The sequence below is a fragment of the Astatotilapia calliptera genome, chromosome 8 (genome assembly GCF_964374335.1).
Source record: "Astatotilapia calliptera chromosome 8, fAstCal68.1, whole genome shotgun sequence".
Classification (NCBI taxonomy): Eukaryota; Metazoa; Chordata; class Actinopteri; order Cichliformes; family Cichlidae; genus Astatotilapia; species Astatotilapia calliptera.
Window position 1 is genome coordinate 17,280,330 of NC_137429.1, and position 7,171 is coordinate 17,287,500.

General features: G+C 51.4%; 1 protein-coding gene across 1 annotated transcript in view; it reads right to left on the bottom strand.

Annotated features, from left to right (window-relative positions):
* Positions 1–6,413: 6,413 nt before the first annotated feature.
* Positions 6,414–7,171, bottom strand: part of LOC145430308 (carbonic anhydrase 4-like) — a 3,102-nt gene continuing 2,344 nt past the window's right edge. The window contains exon 9 of the mRNA XM_080305135.1: positions 6,414–7,171. This exon is cut by the window's right edge and continues 203 nt beyond it. The gene's annotated coding sequence lies outside the window, so the exon portion shown is untranslated.

A 7,171-nucleotide genomic window follows, 5' to 3' on the forward strand; every position in this document is an offset into this window, starting at 1 on the left:
TCCACTCATTCTTGCTCTTGACGTCTAAATACTCGTAGTCTTTCCTTATAATCTCGGGTCTGGTCTTTTTTTACTTGGCTCCGTGTTTTCCTTTCTGTGCGCCACGATAAACGTTGGATCTGTTCCAGAAGCGTCTCCGGGCATTTGATGATCGTCACCGGGAATCCCCTCTTTACCATATCACCTGTCGCCTCCTCCACCAAGCCGTATAGCACTGTTCCCTCGGGATAAAAGACTCTCATCTTTGCTGAAAAAGGAGTTTGGAATCGGATTTTCTTGTCTTTTAACACAGCTTTCACCTCTGCGTATTCCTTTCGCTGCTTTAAAATCTCTGGTGCATAATCGTGATCCAAGTTAACCGTCTTGCCTTGGTAGTCAAATCCACGCTTCTGCCAGGTCAATTTCAATATTTCTTCTTTCATTCTGTAACTAGACAGTTTGGCAACGATTGACCGTGGCGTCACTCCTGGCGGTGGTTTTGACATCAACGCGCGATGTGCTTTTTCCACTCGCAGCTCCGCGGAGTCCACCAACTCCAGATTCTGTCGTAATAAACTCTCCACAAATACGACCATTGATGTAGAGTTGTCTTCTGACCCCTCCCACCATATATTCGAATGTTTTCTCTTCTATACCGTCCCTCCAGGTCTGTCAGTTTGGCATCCATCTCAATATGCAGTTTGAGCATCTCTGTTACTGCTTCCTCGTTAGCTTGTATTTGAGTTTCTACATCCACTATTCTTTCTTCTACCTCTTCCACTCTCTTGTTGGTTTTGTTTATTTCCTCTCTGATTTCCTTCAATTGTGCTCCATTATCTCTTCTGAATTCCCTTAATTCTTGGAGAATAAGGTCCAAGCTTGCTATGCTAGCGTGTTCTTTTGCTTCTGCTAGCATATCACTGTCCTCTATGACGCTACCAGCTGGTGAGTTCTGGCCTTCTCCGTCTTCCTCGTGCGATTCATGCTGCGTAGATTTCTTACTATTTTTAGTTCTTGGCATCTTGTAACCCTTATTCAGTTGTCTTATTTTAATAAGAATCTTTACGAAATCGGGTCTCTATGGGCTATTTTTAATTAAGGCGTCAGGTACACGTTCTCCTATGCTGCTATCTTGTAGCTTTCCAAACCGGAAGTCGATACAGAATACTTTGAGTCTGAACCTTTACTCCCAGCATCTTTCATTATTTCAGAAAAACCCACCGACTGCAGGTTCACTGTGTGAGACTTAACGTCCTCATCACTAGTTAACTCAGAAAAACCCTTTGACTTGGTAGGAAGACACAGTACAGAAGTACAATGGTTGGTGGCTGCAAATAATGGTGGGTTGGTTATCCCAGCGTTGCACTTTACAGACAATCCGTCCTGTACTGCGCTAAAAACCCCTGTAGAGCTGGGTGCTAGGTTAGTGCCGGCGGATACAGACACATTTTCATCAACGGCAACATTAGAACTGTTGATCGTAGTACCAGGTTCAGACATTGTCTGCTCAAAGCTTGCTGTACCAGGGTTAAACAACTCTAGAACAAGACAGTTATTGTTTGCATCAGTGCAACATTCAGGTTCAGAAGTCATGACGCTGAGGACACAGTCATCTTTATTGCTGTTAGGATTGTTAACTGGTTCATGGATGCGGCGAGACGGGACGTAGCGGTGCGCGACGGAGGCGAGAACGCCGCTTTCTCCTTGAAGCGGCTGTGGACAAAACCTGACTTTCCATGGCGACCGGCTCCTCGTCCTCCAACCACATCCGTGCTAGAAAGGCAGCAGGACACGAGTAGTCCGATCGAGGCGGCGAGGGCGGGGCGGCAGGTGCGAGGCGGGGCGGTTGGCGAGAACTCCTCCTCGGGGATGAGCCAGGGCTTCCAATGGAGCTCGTCCTCCCGATACGCCCGTAATACCTGCTGCCGCTCCTCCTCGCCGAAGTCAATAGCAGCTGGCATCTCCTTGAGCCGCGTAGTGCAGTCAGGCGGTGGCGAGGATGCAGAAGCCGATGGAGCGTGAGCCGAGGGTGTGTCGGCGGTGAGCCTCACCGTACCAACTCTGACTGCTTCTAGCTCACGAGGCAGCGGGGAAACAGAGCTACCGCATGGCTCTGGCGACGGCTCACGCACACAGGACAGCTGCTGTTGCAGGCGGAGTTGGATAGAGGAGACGAGAAAGTCAATGATGAGGGGATTCAGTGCCTCCCATAACCAAGGGAATACGAACACGCATACCCCTACTTGGCGGACTAACTCTTTCCGTTCCTCCTCTCTGGAACACTGCAGCCACTTGCCGCATAGCGACTCCACTGTCCGGATGATCTCCTGTTCTTGTGTCGCTGGGCATGGTCGCGTCGTACTGTCACGGTATGCAGAGACAGGCCGTGCGGTGGTGTGTGTAATGGACCCAGGTGCGTACACAAGTGAGTAGACGGGAGTGAACTTAACAGAAAGCGAGCCTTTATTATGGCTGAAGACAAAGTGTACAAACAACGCAGGGATAGCGTGACTAGACTATAACTAAACTGGGAAAACTAATACTGTGACAAACTAAGAAAACTCAGAGACTAAGATGATCACTGAAAGGACTGACCGTGAAAACATGGAGGTGAGAACACAGACGACACGACACAGACTACATGAAACACAGAGACTAAATACACATGAGGGATGATCAGGGGAAGTGGCCACACATGGGAGCACAGCTGACACACATGAACCTAACGACAGGACAGAAGAGGTGAAACTAAATACACTGACATTTAATACAGACTTTCAAAGTAAAACAGGAAACATGGAGATTAGACATGACATGAACTAAACATAACCATGCAGACATGACTCATGACAGGTAGACGCACGAACCAGGGAGACGGAGTACAGGGGAAGATGACAGAAGCGACAGCATGAACTTGACAACACAAGACACACAGACATAAACACATGAAGGGCAAGGGAGGCTTAATACAAGGGTAATATAATTACAAATGAGCTGGAATAACTTATTGAACCTAAACAAACAATAAACATCAAAATAGACTAAACACAAAACACTGGGTCGCACGACCCAGGACCATGACAGTAGCAAATGCAGATGAGGACTCCACCCAGCTATGTATCTGTCACGGACCCGGCTCTGGGGACTCGGGGTCCGTGGGCAGTGGGGACTGTGACTATTATTGTTATTGTTGTTATTATTATTATTATTATTATTTGGTGTGTTGTCTGCACTGCCCCTATGCACATCTGTATGTAGGCAGGTATGTGTGTGTGTGTGTTTTGCCTTTCTGCTGTGGCCAAGTTACAGGCACCTTCAGCCCTGGGGGCGTGGTCTAACTTGAGGGCTGGCCACACCCGAAATCCTGGCCGCACACCTGCTCCTCATCTGGGCTCGTCGGGGGAGCTATTTAGATGAGCGATGGAGCTTCCACCGACGCTGGATTATTGCGTTTGACTACACGTCAGTCTTCAAACAAGTCAAGTGTGAGTGTATGCCTGCTGGGATAAGTGTTAACGGCTGCCTCTATTGTTTTCCCCTCAGGAGGAGTGTGGGACGAGAAGGAGCAGTGAGCACGGGGAGTGCAGGGACACTGGGGCAGAGAGCACTACATGGGGACTTTTGGGAAGAAGACACTACACGGGAGTCTGGGAAACTGGGGATTTATTGTTGTTTACTTCACCACCTTGTAAATAAACACTGTTGCACTGAAGAGTCCGGCGTTTGGGTCCTATTTCCCCATCTCCCCACGGTCTGCCAGCCAGACCGTGACAGAATAATCCAGCCATTATGGGCCCAGCGGACTCAAGGACCGTCTCACAGGAGGAATTGCTCGCCCAGCTCTGGAAATACTGTCGGAGCATTATCCAGGCGGCGGATCCACATCAGAGACACATGCAGGTCGTATTTTTTGATGCCTTCCTGTCTTCAACCACCTGTTCCATGAGCTTTCTGGACATTGCAAAACTAATTCAAATTGTAACTGTGTTGAGGGCTAGCTCTAGCTTTGAACTGTTTGGTTTAGGCTGTCCTGCCTCCCTGGCAGCCCTCGCTGCCTGGTTTTTTCTTAATAGGCGGAAGGTTTTCCCACCGCCGCTTGCTGCTCACCTATTGGACCCTCCACTGCAAGGAGGACGGCGCCCTACTCCATCTCCTCTCACTTCTTCAATGACCTCTGTGTCAGCAGACCAAAGACCGACAGTGCTGGTCACCACAGTGAGTAAACCGGACCCTGTCATTTTAACTAATCCAGTCACAGATGAACAGGGGACAGGTTCCTTTGCCCCGCCAACACGAAAGAGACGGCACCGGCGTCATCCTCATCAAACCGAAGCTCACCTCACTCCTGTGGTTTGGGAAGAACCAGCTGACTCTGGACTGACCGTACGAGGAGCCGCGGACCCAGTGCTAGAACATGAGCCTGCCACTACAGACAATCGGGAGGCTGAGATTCTCCCCAGGGCTTCCCCAGAGGCTGAACTGGAGGCCTCAGTTGCCTCTGGCCCCCTGGAAATTGCTGAGCCAGCGGTAACATTGTTTTCCTCTCCACCCTTCATGTTGGACATATCACCCTCACTTCAATTAGCTGCCCAGCTAGTCGGTCAGTCATCATCTGTTCCACCTTCCACATCCACTGCTCTGCCACCACATCCACCGCCTGCTGCTGCCATGTCGCCATCGTCACCGCTAGGTGACCGGCTCAGCGTGCATGGGGATCTCGCGCCGCAGCCGGAGGAGCTCAGCGAGCCGGAGGAGCTCAGCGAGCCAGCTGGGGGGCCAGCGCCGCTGCTGGAGGAGCTCAACGAGCCGGAGCTGGAGCTCGGCGAGCGGGAGCCGCAGGTGGAGCTCGCGCTGCCCGAGCAGGAGCTCAGCGAGCGGGAGCTGCAGGTGGAGCTCGCGCTGCCCGAGCAGGAGCTCAGTGAGCGGGGGGAGCCCGCGTCACCAGCTGTGGAGCTCAGCGAGCCGGAGGTGCTCAGCGAGCCGGAGGTGCTCAGCGAGCTAATGCTGGAGGAGCTCGGCATGCCGAAGGAGCACAGTGAGCCGGGGGAGCCCAGCGAGCTAATGCCGGAGGAGCACTGTGAGCTGGAGCAGCTCAGCGAGCCACCCACTGAGAAGCCCGCACCGCTGCTGGCGGACCTCAACGAGCCGGAGGGACCGGCGTTGCCAGCAGAGGAGCTCAGCGAGCCTGGTGAGCCCGCGCTGCCACCGGAGGAGCTCGGAGGTCCGGAGGGATCCGCTGAGCCAGAGCTGGAGGTCGGCGTGCTGGAGGGGCCGCCACGTCCAGCAGCCCGGCCGCCACGTCCAGCAGCCCGGCCGCCACGTCCTGCAGCCCGGCCGGTACATCGAGAATCATGGGTTGTGCTGAGGCGGGAGCTACAATGCCGCCGCCACCGGACCCGTGGCCGCCCGCCGGAACTGCAACGCCGTCGCCACCGGATCCGTGGCAGGCCGCCTGAAGCGTTCTGCTCCCACCACGGGGTTGGAGGTAGGCCGCCCGAACGGTTTTCCCACCACTGCCTGACCCATAGCGGGTTTTGCCTGCTTGCGGTCCACTGGGTTGGCCGCAAGAACTGTTGCTGCCACCATGGCAGTGGTTGGACTTTTGAACTGGGGTTTTCCGGCCCTCCGTCCTGTTTCCCCCCCCGCCGCCCGCCCTGGGGTGTTTGGGTTGTGGTTTCTGTTGTGTTTTGGGTCGTCGGGAGCCGACCCTTAGAGGGGGGGTACTGTCACGGACCCGGCTCTGGGGACTCGGGGTCCGTGGGCAGTGGGGACTGTGACTATTATTGTTATTGTTGTTATTATTATTATTATTATTATTTGGTGTGTTGTCTGCGCTGCCCCTATGCACATCTGTATGTAGGCAGGTATGTGTGTGTGTGTGTTTTGCCTTTCTGCTGTGGCCAAGTTACAGGCACCTTCAGCCCTGGGGGCGTGGTCTAACTTGAGGGCTGGCCACACCCGAAGTCCTGGCCGCACACCTGCTCCTCATCTGGGCTCGTCGGGGGAGCTATTTAGATGAGCGATGGAGCTTCCACCGACGCTGGATTATTGCGTTTGACTACACGTCAGTCTTCAAACAAGTCAAGTGTGAGTGTATGCCTGCTGGGATAAGTGTTAACGGCTGCCTCTATTGTTTTCCCCTCAGGAGGAGTGTGGGACGAGAAGGAGCAGTGAGCACGGGGAGTGCAGGGACACTGGGGCAGAGAGCACTACACGGGGACTTTTGGGAAGAAGACACTACACGGGAGTCTGGGAAACTGGGGATTTATTGTTGTTTACTTCACCACCTTGTAAATAAACACTGTTGCACTGAAGAGTCCGGCGTTTGGGTCCTATTTCCCCATCTCCCCACGGTCTGCCAGCCAGACCGTGACAGTATCATTTCAAAAGTTCTAGAAACTTCCAAGAATTAAAAAAGACAGTAAAACTGCAAAAACAGTCATGAATAATTTTAATTGTCTTTTAATAAGACCAGGAAAGTGACAGTTTTCTTCATGTTCAAGCAATACAGTTCAGTACTAAAGACAAACAATGTGCATCACTGATAAGTTATTCTCTGGGAAAGTTACACACAAAGCCTTCATAAAAGAATCAGCATGTTTTCTTTTTCCATTTTCCACTTCAACTGCAATAGTGGCTGCACCGATGGAGCCAAAATAAAGTTTACAATAGTTTAAAATAAATACAAAAAATAACAAGGACAAGACAGTCCCCTGATCCTTCAATCACCGTTTGGTAAACTAAACTATGTGCACATGCCAACATCAAGGCATATCTTCACGTGTCACATTCTTATAATGCTGGATTTCATAACTACCAGAACTACACTGCAGGTGCATCTCTTTGTCAAGTGTAGCTTGGCAGCTCAACGCGGACGTGGAACATGCCTCAATTGTTCAGACCGTGTTGGCCTCGCAAAATGAAAACTTGTGCATGTCATTGCTTAAAGTAAACTTGAGGTGCAAGCATGAGGTGCAGACATACAAATGCAAATCTTTAAACAGGTTAAAGCTTTGTAGCAGGTAGCCATAATCAAGAATAGCAGAGATAAGTAGCCCTCACCTTAATAAATTATTCTTCGCACTTTTCGTGATTATGTGAAACATAAAGAGCTACATTAGAAATCAGCAAAAGCCTGTTTTAATTAAATAGGGAAAGAACGCATGTGCTGAAGGGAGGCACGTTTGTTGAC